Source organism: Brachyhypopomus gauderio, unplaced genomic scaffold, assembly GCF_052324685.1.
Source record: "Brachyhypopomus gauderio isolate BG-103 unplaced genomic scaffold, BGAUD_0.2 sc99, whole genome shotgun sequence".
NCBI lineage: Eukaryota > Metazoa > Chordata > Actinopteri > Gymnotiformes > Hypopomidae > Brachyhypopomus > Brachyhypopomus gauderio.
This window is the reverse complement of record NW_027506920.1, coordinates 665757-682355: the sequence shown is the minus strand read 5'-3', so window position 1 is coordinate 682355 and position 16599 is coordinate 665757.

Genomic DNA, 16599 nt, shown 5'->3' with positions numbered 1-16599 from the left:
GTTATTCATTTATTTTGGGAAGGTTTTGTTTTGTTGCGGCATTTTTGCCAGTAGCCAGATTCTTCTCCTGGTGTTCTCATTTCGGTTTACGCGACGAGTTTTTTCCGCGTCCTTTTAGTTGCCTTTATTATTTTTTCCACCCTCTCGCTACGAGTGAGTTTTGCTTTTCATGCGTCAGTCTTCCGCGTTGTTTTTGTTTCCTTTTTCTACCGAGTATCTACGGTTTAGTTTCATTTTGCGCGTTGTTTTTCCGCGTCGTTTTGTGTTGGTGTTTTTGCCACACTGTGTGTGTATGCATTAACTCCACATTTACTACTCTCGCATATTATTGTGCCAGACCGAGCCGGCACTTGGGTCCGCCTCTCAAGTATATTCACGCGGTGGTTACGTCACCATACCCGCCGCGTTACAACATGAAGTGTTTTATTGTTTCACAACGACATTTCTAGTACCAGCCATCCACTCCAAGTGATTTTTCATAGGCTTTTAAAAGACAGAAAGTCAATTTCTGCCACCGAGATGTTGCACTTCGAGGGATCATTTCAAGAAAGTGCGAGGGATCATTGTGCATTCTCTGTCCCAAGACCTGTGTTTCAGGGGGCGGGGAATACAAAAACTTGAGAGGGATCATTCCTGCCCAAACTAGAGTAAGAGAAATAAAATCATTGCTTGAAGTGTTAAAACTAAGGGTAAAACACAGGATAAGAAGCATAATACCCATAGGGAGATCCAAATAAATAAATACATGGGTAAATAAATGGGTAAATAGACAATAAAAATGGATTACTAAATAGAGGAAACCATACTATAGAGATATAGTATACAGATACAGATAATAGAGACCTGTTTTTTCAGGGGGCGGGGCATAAGCACCCATTCATTTAGCACCAAAGTGGTTCAAAATAGTGTAGAAGTGGTTTTTTTTAGGGTTTTCTATAACAGCCCATCCATTTAGCACCAAAGTGGTTCAAAATAGTATAGAAGCGTTTTTTTAGGGTTTTCCATAAGAACCCATTCATTTAGCACCAAAGTGGTTCAAAATAGTGTAGAAGTGATTTTTTAGGGTTTTCCATAAGAACACATTCATTTAGCACCAAAGTGGTTCAAAATAGTGAAGTGGTTTAAATAGTGTAGAAGTGGTTTTGTAGGGTTTTCCATAAGAACCCATTCATTTAGCACCAAAGTGGCTTAAATAGTGTAGAAGTGTTTTTTTTAGGCATTTCCATATGAGCGAGGTGAACGTTTCACACTTGCCGACGGAAATAACGGCAAAAGATCAGGAAAAGCACTATCCCATAAAAGCAGGGGTAAACTGTTTTTTTTCTTTTTTGTTGTTGTCAGCGTTTCATTGTTTCACAACGATGGTTTCATACATATATTTTCAACAAGTTTAACATTTCTAGTACCAGCCATCCACTCCAAGTGATTTTTCATAGTCTTTTAAAAGACGGAAAGTCCATTTCTGCCACCGAGCTGTTGCACTTCGAGGGATCATTTCAAGAAAGTGAGAGGGATCATTGTGCATTCTCTGTCCCAAGACCTGTGTTTCAGGGGGCGGGGAATACAAAAACTTGAGAGGGATCATTCCTGCCCAAACTGTTTCATACCACATAGAGTAAGAGAAATAAAATCATTGCTTGAAGTGTTAAAACTAAGGGTAAAACACAGGATAAGAAGCATAATACCCATAGGGAGATCCAAATAAATAAATACATGGGTAAATAAATAGGTAAATAGACAATAAAAATGGATTACTAAATAGAGGAAACCATACTATAGAGATATAGTATACAGATACAGATAATAGAGACCTGTTTTTTCAGGGGGCGGGGCATAAGCACCCATTCATTTAGCACCAAAGTGGTTCAAAATAGTGTAGAAGTGGTTTTTTTTAGGGTTTTCTATAACAGCCCATCCATTTAGCACCAAAGTGGTTCAAAATAGTATAGAAGCGTTTTTTTAGGGTTTTCCATAAGAACCCATTCATTTAGCACCAAAGTGGTTCAAAATAGTGTAGAAGTGATTTTTTAGGGTTTTCCATAAGAACACATTCATTTAGCACCAAAGTGGCTTAAATAGTGTAGAAGTGTTTTTTTTTTAGGCATTTCCATATGAGCGAGGTGAACGTTTCACACTTGCCGACGGAAATAACGGCAAAAGATCAGGAAAAGCACTATCCCATAAAAGCAGGGGTAAACTGTTTTTTTTCTTTTTTGTTGTTGTCAGCGTTTCATTGTTTCACAACGATGGTTTCATACATATATTTTCAACAAGTTTAACATTTCTAGTACCAGCCATCCACTCCAAGTGATTTTTCATAGTCTTTTAAAAGACGGAAAGTCCATTTCTGCCACTGAGCTGTTGCACTTCGAGGGATCATTTCAAGAAAGTGAGAGGGATCATTGTGCATTCTCTGTCCCAAGACCTGTGTTTCAGGGGGCGGGGCATACAAAAACTTGAGAGGGATCATTCCTGCCCAAACTATTTCATACCACATAGAGTAAGAGAAATAAAATCATTGCTTGAAGTGTTAAAACCAAGGGTAAAACACAGGATAAGAAGCATAATACCCAAAGGGAGATCCACATAAATAAATAAATACATGAGTAAATAAATAGGTAAATAGATCATTAAAATGGACTACTAAATAGAGGAAACCATATTTACTCCCTATTGCAATGTAATCACAAAAAAGGAAAAGCACACCGTAACTTGCATCGCAATTTTTTTGAAAAACACCCGCAACATCAAACATTTTAGCCGGTGTCACGGTGAGGCGGCCCCCTACAGGCCGCCTCTGTCCACAGCGGCTGTTGTTGTTGTTGTTTGGTGACGTCGTGTGCGTCCCTCAGGTGGGCGGAGCCTGTGATCCGTCTCACCTGAGGGTCGTTTGTTTGCCTATATATGTCTTGTCTTTGTACCAGTTGACCGCTGGTCATTATATCCTTAATTTGGAGATATTGCACGGGTTTTAGGTTTGCACACTTTCTATTAAACCATCCTTTTTCCCTGAGACTTGGCGTGATCGATTCCTTTTTGTTGCTCACCCCCGCCCGTCACAGAATGACCAGCCACCCTTCGGAAGCCGCCGAGTCTCTTTTTCTTTCTCCTTCGTTCGAGGTAATGTCTCATGGTAAGTGTTTGTCTATGTGGTGTTTTGTTTGTTGTTGAGGAGCCCGGCCGTGCTGAAACGTGTGTGTGTGTGTGTGCAGCACGGCGGTGACCAGGGCGGTCGACCCCGGTCGAACTCTTCGTGTTGTGTGGTTACACGTGTGTGTAGGTGTGTGTGTGTGTGTGAGTGAACGGACGTATGGATCAGTGTGCGTCGCTCGTGTGTGTTACTCTTTATGTGTGACGCGGTCGCCGCTCGTCACGGTCGCCTCGCTCCCCTGTGTGTCTAGTGTTTGATGTGGGGAGCGACTGCGGACTCGAGCGGCGCGTCACCATTGTTTGTTTGAGTAGAACGCGCATGTGTGGGATCCTGTCCGTTTGCCGTTTTGCACCGTTTGTTTTGTCTAGTCTTTGCGTGTTTGTTTTGTCCTAGCGTGTTGTGTGATTTGTTTTGTTTTATGTAATTCCACACATGCTCCTCCCCTTAAATGTGTGTTTGGGGGGGGGGGGGGCGGCTGTGGTCCTGTGCCATAGGGTGTGGCACGGAGGGCGTTGCTCCCGAGGGAGGCCCTGAATAGGGTAGGGCGCGTTTGTGGTGTGTGTGTGTGTGTGTGTGTGTGTGTGTGTGTGTGCTGTTCTCTGTGCAGGTGCTTCTCCTTGGCAGTGTTCCTGGACCTTTTGGGGGTCTCCACCTGGCAGGAGTCCCCTTGTGTTGTGGGGTGACCGGAGCCCGGTCATGAAGAGCCCCTCCCTAGAGGGCTGGGGCCCTGGGATGTTTGGGGACCATGGGGCTCCGGTCTGAAAAGCTCCTGCTGAGGAGGGAGATCCTCCCTCCTGCCCGGGGTGACCAGGAGGCCCTTGGGGCTGCTCCCTAGCCCGCATCGGGGGTGCTCTGGGCCTCGGTCTCTGGCGCTCCTGGGTTGGGTGGAGGAGTCCACCTTGCAATGAGAGGCCCCCGGGAGGGGTTGGCTCCCCAGGAGGCTGAGGTGACCCCTAGCAGAAGGCAGGGGTCAGCTCTGGGAGGAGGTAGGTCCAGGAGGTGAAGTAGCCATGCCTTGGAGAGGTAGCCTGCACGCACACATACATGAGGGACGAGAGAGGAGCCGTAGCCCCTTGTCCTCACACCTGTGGGGCTCACCGGCTGAAGGCCGGTTAGGGCGTGAGGGCCCTGTGACCAACTGAGGCGAGGTTTTGTGTTGTTAATGGCCCGGTCGGTCCAGGGTCCCACCCGGGGAGGTGAGCTGTTTAATGTTGTGTGTTTTATGTTCCAGCTCCCGGATGGCAGGAGGTGTGTTCCTGCCTGTCTCTGCCTTCCTGCCCCTTCGTGTTTTGTGTGCAGCCGCTGTGTGCCACACACCCAGTGGAGGGGAGTGCGGTTTGGTGGGGGGGTCTGTCACGGTGAGGCGGCCCCCTACCGGCCGCCTCTGTCCACAGCGGTTGTTGTTGTTGTTGTTGTTTGGTGACGTCATGTGCGTCCCTCAGGTGGGCGGAGCCCGTGATCCGTCTCACCTGAGGGTCGTTTGTTTGCCTATATATGTCTTGTCTTTGTACCAGTTGACCGCTGGTCATTATATCCTTAATTTGGAGATATTGCACGGGTTTTAGGTTTGCACACTTTCTATTAAACCATCCTTTTTCCCTGAGACTTGGCGTGATCGCTTCCTTTTTGTTGCTCACCCCCGCCCGTCACAGCCGGCAACAATCACAAAAAAGGCCTGCGAATTCCTGGTGGGACTGATTTAGCACCAAAGTGGTTCAAAATAGTGAAGTGGTTTAAATAGTGTAGAAGTGGTTTTGTAGGGTTTTTCATAAGAACACATTCATTTGAAAAAACCAAGATGGCGCCGTTGTACGTGGCTTGCCATCTCTCTCGTTTGTTGTTAGTTTTGTTACTTAGTGTAATACTTTTTAAGTCAGTTTTACCACTACATGTGTATGATCGTCAAGCCCTTTTAAACATTTTACACGATGTAAACGGAAACTTGAATTTCCAGATACCTTTTCAGTTTTCCATCCCTCCTTACCTGCGGCGCTCTTCCACTGTTTTGCTTCCTGCTGTTCGCCGCCGTAGAAGACGGGGTAAGAGAAGCGGACGGCTGGTGAAGCTTCGAGCCCATCTGGCACTGTTTGCGGGCGACTCTTCGGCTTCTTTTTTTCCTAGGAGTCCTCGACCATTTGGTTATTATGATGTGCGTCGGCCTATGAAGTACTGTTATCGTTGGCTTCAACCGGTGAACTTCGACCTTGGCCAAACGTATCCCTGCCGTCGACATGTGAAGATCTGCAGACGGAGCCGTATTAATGATAATCTTCGCCCTCTTGGCCGTGCAGATCGGGAAACGGACCAGGGCTCCATTCGTATGGCCGTGTTGAACACCAGATCCTTGGCCAACAAAACGTTCATTTTAAACGACTTTTTTCGCTCCCATTCTTTGGACTTTCTTTTGCTGACAGAGACGTGGACACAGCCAGGTGATAATAGCGCCTTCTCTGAGCTCCTCCCCCCTGGATGTTCTTTTTTTAGTTCACCACGACTGTTAGGTCGTGGCGGAGGTATTGCTACAATCTATAGAGAGAAATTCAAATGTAGACTATTACCTCCTATGACTTACTCTTCTTTTGAGTTGCAGCTGTTTGTTGCTGAATTTGCTCACCCAGTACTATGTGCCGTTGTCTATCGTCCTCCTAAATATAATAAGGACTTTTTACAACAGTTCTCTGAGTTTTTGGCAGACATTACTCTTAATTATGATTATTTTTTAATCTGTGGGGATTTTAATATCCATATCTGTTGTTCCTCTGACCATCTTGCATCTGAATTTTTAAGTGTTTTGGCATCTTTTAATTTGACTCAGATGGTCAATGGTCCCACACATCACCTTGGACATACCCTGGATCTTGTTATTTCTTGTGGATTGTCCATTTCTAGCTGTGAAATATTTGAGACCGCTATCTCAGATCATTTCCCTATTTTTATTGTCTTTGATGTTCCTTCTTTTAAAAGTAGACCACTGATGGCAGGATGTTATCGTCGTTTTTTACCACCCTCAGCAGCTGAGCAGTTTGCCACTGCATTTACTGATTCTCATGTAAATACATTAAGTACCTCAACCTGTCCTGACAGCTTGCTTGATTCTTTTCATGAAGTGTGTAACACAATTTTAGACTCTGTTGCCCCTATTAAATTTAAACCGGCTAGTTACAAAGCTGAGCCTTGGTTAAATGATACCACCCGTGCATTTAGGAGACAGTGCCGTAAAGCCGAACGAAAATGGAGGAAAGATAAATTATTAGTATCATTGGCAAATCTTAGAGACAACCTCATGCAGTACCAGAGGTCAGTTAAGGAAGCAAAGTGTCAATTCCTGTCTAATCTTATTTCAACTAGTAATCACTCATCCAGGGTGCTATTTCACGCAATTGACTCTGTTCTAAATCCTCCAACTTCTGTTTTGCTTGAGACATCAGTTTTAACGTGCAATAACTTCCTTTCACATTTTATTGACAAGGTGGCATCTGTGAGACATTCTACTGTTATGTCTGAAATTCTTAATTTCCAAGTTGGTCCTATCTCAGCCGCATTTGAGCAATTTGAACTGGTGTCTTGTTCTTCTTTAAAGAACTTAGTTAGTCAGATGAGACCCACAAACTGTCCTCTTGATTGTCTTCCTTTTAAGTTAATGAAGGAAGTGTTTGATACTGTTGGTCCTGTTCTTGTAACTGTTATGAACTCCTGTCTTAGTTTAGGGATTATGCCCAGTATCTTTAAACATGCTATTGTTAAACCTTCTCTTAAAAAACCGCACTTAGATCCCTGTTTTATCCAATTTTAGACCAATTTCTCATTTATCTTATCTTTCAAAAGAGAAAATAGTTCATATACAGGTGCAGGCCTTTTTACAATCAAATGACATTTTTGAAAAATTCCAATCAGGTTTTAAATCAAGGCATAGTACTGAGACTGCTCTGCTGAAAATCCACAATGATATCGCTATGTCTGTAGACAGTAGATGTCCTGTGATCTTGGTTTTGCTGGATCTAACAGCTGCGTTTGATACGGTGGACCATTCTATTCTTTTATCTCGCTTGGAGCACGTCGTCGGTATTCGTGGCACTGCTTTGAAGTGGTTCACATCTTACTTGAACGATAGAACGTTCTCAGTTATGATAAATGACGCCTCTTCTTCGTGTGCACCTCTTTCATGTGGAGTCCCCCAAGGTTCTATCCTTGGTCCCCTCCTGTTTTCCCTATATATGTTGCCACTTGGGGAGGTTATATCTGCACATAATGTTTCTTTTCATTGTTACGCAGATGACTTACAGATCTACCTGGCTCTAAAACCACACGTGATAAATCCGATGCTATCTTTTATCAATTGTGTAATTGATGTTAAACAGTGGCTAAATCATAATTTTCTGTTCCTGAACCAACAGAAAACTGAATGTATTTTATTCGGTGATGCTACTGCCATGGACCTCAGTGGTTTACCTTTTAAGCTAAATACTACTGTCAGAAATCTTGGGGTATTATTCGATCAGGAACTCAACTTCGATAAACAAATTAATTCTGTAGTTAAATCCAGTTTTTATCATTTGCGTCTGCTGGCCAAAGTCAAATCTTTTGTAGATCATACTGATTTAGAGAAGGCAATCCATGCTTTCATTAGCTCCAGACTTGACTATTGTAACGGCCTATATACTGGTGTTCGTCAATCTTCTCTGAGACAACTTCAGCTCGTCCAGAACGCAGCTGCTCGTCTCTTAACTAACACCTCCAGACGCGAACATATTACACCTGTTTTGTTTAATTTGCACTGGCTTCCTGTTCAATATAGAATTAATTTTAAAATCTTGATGTTTGTTTTTAAAGCATTGAACGGATTGGCACCATTGTACTTAACTGATCTCTTAAGTTTTCCCGCACACGAGAGATCCTTGAGGTCATCGAATCGTCTTTTATTAGACGTTCCGAGAACTAGATCTAAGCGTTGGGGTGATCGGGCTTTCTCTGTAGCTGCACCCCGACTTTGGAATAATCTTCCCTTAGATCTTCGGTTAATTTCTGATCTGAAACCTTTTAAATCTAAGCTTAAGACTTTTCTGTTTGAACAGGCTTTTAATACCATGTAGTGGACTGATTTTGAGAAGTATTCTGACAATACCTCCGATGTATGCATTCCTGATGTTTTTACTGTATATTAATGTAATTTCATTTTATTGTAAAGTGCTTTGGTCACCTTAGTTGGTTGTTGTAAAGCGCTATATAAATAAATAAATCAATCAATCAATCAATCAATTTAGCACCAAAGTAGCTTAAATAGTGTAGAAGTGGTTTTTTAGGCATTTCCATATGAGCGAGGCTAACGTTTCACACTTGCCGACGAAAATAACGGCAAAAGATCGGGAAAGCACTATCCCAGTACACTACATGAAAGCAGGAGTAAACTGTTTTTTTTTTGTTTACAGTGTTTTATTGTTTCATAACAATGACTTTATTTTTAAACTTGGAGCCATCCACTCCAAGTGATTTTTCATAGTCTTTTAAAAGACGGAAAGTCCATTTCTGCCACCGAGCTGTTGCACTTCGAGGGATCATTTCAAGAAAGTGAGAGGGATCATTGTGCATTCTCTGTCCCAAGACCTGTGTTTCAGGGGGTGGGGCATACAAAAACTTGAGAGGGATCATTCCTGCCCAAACTATTTCATACCACATAGAATAAGAGACATAAAATCATTGCAGGGTGGTGTGGATGGCATAAAGTGTCTGGGGTGATCTGTGATAGAAGGGTTTTGGCTAGAATCAAAGGAAATATCTATAGGACAGTAGTGAGACCTGCTATGTTGTATGGACTGGAGACAGTGGCATTGACAAAGAGACAGTGAGATGGAGGTGTCTGAGATGAAGATGTTGAGATTCTTATTTAGAGTGACGAGGAAGGATAGGATCAAAAATTAGTTTATTAGAGCATCAGCACATGTAGCATGTTTTGGAGATAAAGTTAGAGAAGCAAGATTGAGATGGTTTGGACTTGTACAGAGGAGGGAGGAGAGGTATATTGGTAGGAGGGTCTTGAGGATGGCAAGAGGAGGAGAGGTAGACCTATGAGGAGGTTTATGGATGCAGTGGTAGTCCTCTACCACTGCATCCATATATGAGAGTGGCTGGTTTGTCAGTGGAGGACACTCAGGACAGGGCCAGATGGAGGAGTTTGATCCGCTGTGGTGATCCCTAAACGGGAATTGCCGAAAGAAGAAGATCATAATACCTTTTATTGTATAATCACCCCAAAGCAAATATAAAATAAATATGTAACATACAGAGGGTGGCACCCACCCACTTACCTAGGGTTTTTATACAAAAGGTCAATCCTATGTGGTGTATTATGTAGGTGTGTGCACAGTCTGCCCTGCTGTCGACCAGAGTAGCAACCCAAAAAAACCCTACAATTTGTGATGGTGAGACGGTGACAATGGAATAATTAAAGACTAACAGTAAAGTAAAGTAAAGTAAAGCTCAGTAAAACCAGGAGCAGTGTCGCTAAGGAGGCAGAATATGGTATTCCCCTCTCTGTCTCTTCCGGGTCTTGGGGATGTCCTTATATATGCTGCAAATCCTCCAATATCTCCGTGGCACACTGGGATTGAAGGACTCCCGCAACACAGGATCCCGACGTGCCTAAACCTCAGACAGACAGAGAGACAGAACAACACAGAGCGACACAAGCGCAGTGATAACATGTACACGTAACAGACATGCGTCTCCCTCAAGCCAATAGAACCGGCTTTTCAACAGATCACTGGACCGGTCTACTCCTAGATGACACATCTGATCATGCAGGGCATGTAAGACTGTCTTTCGGAACTTAGTAGGCAATGCCAGTTGAAGTCTCTCCTTACCAGAGGGGTTTTTACTCGTCCGATAAAGCAGTCCCTCTCTCATGACCAGCCTCTCCCTCTCTCGCTTCCACAACAGCAGTTCAGGGTTAGATTTGCATGCGGTCCATACTCCATCAGCTAGGAACTCCAACACTCGGCCAATGACAACATCCTCTTTCTGGGCTTGAACCAATTCATCTTTGGTGATCATCTCTGCAGGGTGTCTGTCCAGGTGGGTCGGGTAAGCATAGACATCCGGTATACACTCGGGTGTAGCACCAAGCTGCTCCACCAGTCTAGGGTATGGATCCTGTAGATCTCCAGTGACCACTCGCTGGCATAAAGCCCTCACCCCTGTGGGTGGGATACTCTCCCATTCCTCACTGACCTCGTCACAGGGCAGTTTATGGGACAGCATATCAGCATCGACATTAGCTTTCCTGGGCCTGTATTGAATGTCAAATTCATAGTTAACAAGGGCAGCAAGCCAACGGTGCCCAGTGGCATTTAGTTTGGCCATGGTCAAGACATAGGTAAGCGGGTTATTGTCAGTGCGCACAGTAAAATGGGCCCCATAAAGGTAGTCATGGAACTTGTCTACAACAGCCCACTTTAACGCTAGAAACTCAAGCTGGTGAATGGTGTAATTCCGCTCTGATTGGCTCAAATTCCTGCTCGCAAATGCCACTGGTCTTAACCCTTCCGGGTGATCCTGGTACAGAACAGCTCCGAGCCCAGTTAAGCTTGCATCAACATGAAGGAAATATGGCTTACTGGCATCAGCAAATGCTAGCACAGGGGCTTCGGTGAGACAACAAATTATGCACTGAAAGGCCTCAGTGCAAGCGGAGTCCCACCTTTCACCGAACTGCTCAGACTCTTTCCGATAGGCCTTGGCCTTTTCTGTAGACCGCTCTCGCCCAAGCCGTGTAGGAGCATAGCCCTTAGGTAAATCAGTGAGGGGTCTGGCTGAGTAATTTTCAATGAAGCGACGATAGTATCCACAAAAGCCCAAGAATGAACGCAAGGATTCAGGTCTGTTGGCTGAGGCCACCAGGTGACTGCTTCGACTTTCGCAGGGTCTGCTGCAATACCCTCAGCTGAAACAATGTGGCCTACATATTTGACCTTGGGTTGACAAAACCTACATTTGTCAAGGGACATTTGTCAAGAGACCCACTTCCTCCAGCCGATCTAGTACCTTGAGCAGTCTGTCTTCATGTTCCTCCAGTGACTTTCCAAAGACAATTATATCATCCAAATAGACAATCACCTATAGTAGGTTCATATCTCCCACAGCTCTCTCCATTAGCCTTTGAAAGGTCACTGGGGGCCCCGTAATCCCTTGGGGCATCCGCTCCCATTGGTAAAACCCCAATGGACAGATAAAGGCCGTCTTTTCCTTATTCTCTTCGGCCATGGCTATTTGGTAGTACCCGCTTCTTAGGTCCAAAACTGAAAACCATTTACTTCCTGACAGACTATCCAATGCATCATCTATATGTGGGGTGGTGTACTGGTCAGGAACTGTACGTCGGTTTAGAGTCCTGTAGTCAATGCACATTCTAATGCTACCATCTTTTTTCCGGGCTACTACAATGGGAGATGCATAAGGACTGCGTGACTCCTTAATGATGGCGGCCTTCACCAACTCCTGTAGGTGTTTCCTCACATCATCTATGTCAGCTGGCATCAGCCGCCTAAATCGCTCTCTAAAAGGTCTGGGGTCTGACAACCTAATCTTGTGCTCCACTCCCGTTGCTAGTCCCACATCCCATTCATGGGCAGAAAATACCCCAGCGCGCTGTGACAACTTCTGCTGCAGGCGATGCTTCCAGGCCTCCGGAATAGGTGACTCTCCAAACTGTATCATGGTTGGATCAAACTTTTTAGAAACCCTCTCTGTCTGAAGAACCCTTTCTAACACTGGAACTGGAGTTATTGGGTCAGCCGAACACAAATGACCCATAACTGTCCCTACTGGGAGGATTATGTCTTTGCCAGACTCATTATGTACGGCTACAGTGAAAGCATTGACATCTATTTCAGAGCTTGGTACCACCATTGATTGTAGCAGTACTCCAGCTGGAAGTGGCACATCTGGGGACTACTCCACCAAAAGAGGGCCAGACTCCATCTTCCTCTCCAGCTCCACTTTGCAGACAGCCTGCCTATTGCAACCAGCGTTCACTGTTAGGGGCCCTGGACCAACCCACCTCACATGTCCAACCTTGTTGTCATTGGCTGAGCACTCTGCCCTGTCCAGGACACTCTGGCAGGCCCGTATACCTCAGGTCTGTGCAATATCTATGCCTGCTTCTTCTTGGCACAGTCTAGCCAATCGTTTGAAAAAACTTGCATTAGTGCCCAGTATGATTGGGATCTGGTCAGGGCTGCTGGGACCGGGACAAATCAATGCCAAGACAGAGATAGTGGCTGAGGTACCTGTGGCTTCTTCAGGGAACTCTATGTCCACTACTACATAGCCCAGATATGGGTAACTAGAGTCACTTAAACCCCATATAGCCAGGCCAGTAACCGGCTGAATATTAACATCTGGCAGGTTTTTTCTATACCAGTTTTCAAAAATGATGGTGACCTGTGATCCACTGTCTAACAGAGCATTGCAAGCATGGCCATTTACTTTTAAGTGCACCACAGAGGAGGGCCCTATTAACCCTGCAGGTAAACTGTTAGCTCTCCCTACCGCTACAGCACTCTTCTTCACTGAGCATGCAGTTTCTGGTGATTTACCAGTTTCCCTAGGAGACTGACTCCCTTTGGTCTTTCTGCAAAGTCGAATGAACTTTTGAATAACCTTGTTCTGGTTTCCTGGGTTTTGGCATCTCATGGCGAAATGACCGTTGTCCCCACACCGGTAGCAGAACTGTTCTTCTGACACTTGCGGAGACTTGTCAGGTCTTGGAGCATTTCTGGTCCTTATGGCAGGTTCCACTACAAGAGCAGCAGCAGCAGAGGCAGTGCCAATATTCTCTTCCTTGGCCATGGCTTTCCTTTGCAACCTCCTTACTTGTTTTTTCAAGGCATCAACCTCCGGGTCCACATGGCTAGACAGAGACAGGGCTGGGAGGCCACCATAGACTCCCCCTTTTCTACAGGAGTGTGAGAGGGCATGGGGCCTAAGGAGGCAAACAGTGTTTTCAATTCTTTAATTTCATTTCTTAAAATTTGGATTTCGGTCTGCCGACTTTCCTCTACCCACTGAGCTTGGGCTACTTGTACAGTTGGCTTCAGTTTCACTCGAGATGCTTCAAATTCTTCCTCAGCGCGAATTTCATTAAGCAGCTCTAAAAAAGATGGGGGGTTATCCCTTCTTTCTCGTAGCTTCAGCTGGACTAACATCATGTCCGAGTGTACTGCTCCCCAGAGCATCTGTTCTACCCACTCTCTATCAACTCTACCTCCTGGAAGGCCACCTCGCTGTACTACTTTGGTCAAGGCTGGCTCCATACGTCTGAGAAAACTGGACAATTTTTCCCTTGGATGTTGTTGTAGCAGTCTAAAGGCAAAATACAGGTCCTCACCTGACTCAGCTGTCTCAAACGCACTCTCAATGGCTTCTAACAACTTCTCAGGAGTTACCTCTGGCTCTGCTGTACGTACTGCTTTCACCACTCCTAGTGCTGGACCTTTTAAACTTTCCATATTGTGACGCCTTTTCTCTTGGTTGGAACATGGACTTTCTTCTATCATCAATCTAGCCTGCTCCATCCAACTTTCTAGAGGTTCTTCACTGCTGGGAACTGGTATAGTTCCTGAAAATGTACGCAACCGACAAAAACTACACTGTAAAAAAAAATCCTAATTTTATGGAAAATAACTGTAAATATTTAATGCATTTTAACATTTTTTCCAATTGTATGCAAAACTTTGTAAAATTACAGACATTATTTGTAATTTGACAAAATGTCTTTTATTTTAAGTATTATGACAATAATTACAAGTTACATGCTTTTCTCGTTTTTTTACGGAAATAATACAGTATTATTTATACGGTATTTTTCTGCTTTCTTAAATTATATACAGATTCATGTATAATTACAGCAATTATCTGCAATTAAACATTCGGTTGATTACATAAAGGTTTATGCCTGTAAGAACTAAAAAGTTTTTTTCTCTGTCATTTTATTCAAAATCTTATGTCTTTTGGCACTGCTGGCTTAAACATGATTTTCAATGTCAGAAATGAATGTGGTTTTCATAGTATTAGCTTACATGTATCAATACTCGTATTTTGATTGTTAGGCGTCCTCGTAATTCAGAGGATCCATTGATGTTCAGGAGAAAAATGTACACAGAACAAAATATATAGGTTCGGACATATTAATTTGCCACAGAACGTGATGGTAATTGATTTGACGAAAAAGAAAATAATTTCTGCAATTGAAAATGCTCATTTTTATGATGCCTACAGAATGAAGAGTGACTTCCTAATGTCAGTTCAGACATTAGATTTTTACATTGTGTGACGCGCGGCGGAGCAGGGAAGGATGAGACACGAATCCTTGTTGCAGCGAACGTCACTTTATTAAAGTTGCGCAATACAGCGCACATGAAACAACAAACTGACACTAAACGTGTAGATTTAGACAACGACGAGCACAGGACACTGCGCGAGCGCACATTAAATAGACAAACCACATTAACCCCACGTGATTACGAGACAAGTCACAGGTGAGACTTATTAATCACACGACATAACCCCGAACCACGAATATACACTGACGCAGACAAAGCACGTGGACTTCGTATACACACGCCCAAAAGGGAGGGGCCGGGGTCCTCAACATGACACATTGGCATATCTAAAGTTTGTAACTGTAATAATGGCTGTAGGAGATTTCTGTTGATTGTTCCATCTCTATTGATGTCTGTTCTCATTTTAGTTCTTGTGCAGTCAATGGCAATAGAAAATAGCAGTTTGTTTGGGTGCTGGACTTTTAAAAGAAACATTTCTAAACACTGGGTCTATACTTGAACATAACCAAGGAAATAACCTGTAACACTGAGAGACAGATGAACTGATATACTGGTAGACGTACATTGTATTGGAACAGGCTTTTAAACAAAAAAATGTGTGTGCCTATAGTTACACACTGGAATAAAAATACAAGTTGAACAACCACTTAAATATAAATGTTATCTCTAGGCTAGGGGCATAAACGTGATTTGAGCTCAAAGTATTGCTTTTAACCATAATTGGTTAATCTGACTGTCATTCAGGAAACTGGCCAATGACAACTGTTCGCGCCTCAGGTCATGTTTGAAAATTTCAGCGAGTGTGTGCTGACAGTGGACATTAGGGTTGGTCAGCCTATGAGCTGTGGTGGCTAGCTACCTGGATTATTTTACATCTGCCTGCCAAATTATTATTTTGAGCGGATTATCGTTGGATGATTCAACAAAATAAGATGGAAACGGGGCACAGAGGAAGAAAATTTAAGTGAAGCATTATTAGTGACATCAGGTAAGAAAACGTCCTTACTTTATGTAAGCCAACGTTAGCTAGTTAACTAGCTAGTTAGCCCAGTTTAAAAACACATTTCACTTGAATGTTTCATTTGATAAAGATGAAAACAATAAAATATTAATATCTAATATTTTCCGATGCTTTAAAATACTTTAATTAGGTCACTGTTAAATACATAATGGGTTAAATAATGCTCTATGCGGTAATCAAGTCAATCAAGTCTTTGTTATAAGGTTCATTGAACCTAACTAAATCTAGCGACAGCTAGTTACTCAAATTCGGTCTCGGTCTCATTTTGAATTGGTTTTAATGTGAGGTGAACCTTGAAATAGTTGAGCATTTTTCTGAGGTAACGTTAAGTCTAATTTGCTAGGAACGTCGCCGACTATTCTTTCGCTAATTGTTAATATTCACATTAAATGATGTGCAAATCAATGTGCTTAACAGTTCAGCTTTCTCCATATGCCACTGATGTCGCATGTTGTAGTTGACGTAATTTCTACATTTTTAGCACTGGATCTGGATTTTGAGTGGCAGACATTAATGGGGTTTAAAAAATCTGCCTCCATCACGTTCTGCGTGGCTGAATATTGTACCGTCCGCCAATGGGCAGCGTCGAGGGGTGGAGACTTCAGGCCTCCCAGCAGGCCCCGCGGTGAGTTCCCTGTTTCCCTGGATGTGTGTTGTATGTGTGTTGTATGTGTGTTAGTGTTCCCCCTCCCTTTCTCCCTTAGAATCACTGTATTTGGCACAATTTGTTTATGCTTTTAGCGTGTTGCTTATAAAATAACAGTTCGCTAACATTGGTGTCATGACTCATTCTGGTCCTTCTGACTCGACACCGTTACAATATGTAATGAATATGAATAGACTTAAAACTGCAGCATTTTTTTGTCGAAACCTTTCCAGATTAATGGAGAAAATCATATGCAATTAAAATTCATGTTGCTGCTGGACCACTTCTCAGTTAAGCTAATGCAGATCTGCACTGAAGAAAGAAAGGGTGAAGGAGACCAGGTATGGTTTGTGTAAAAAATTAAAACACCATTATTGGGATCATTGTGAAGATTTTGTCCATTGCATTTTAACCCTTAGGGAATAAATATGCTTTCTCATATGTT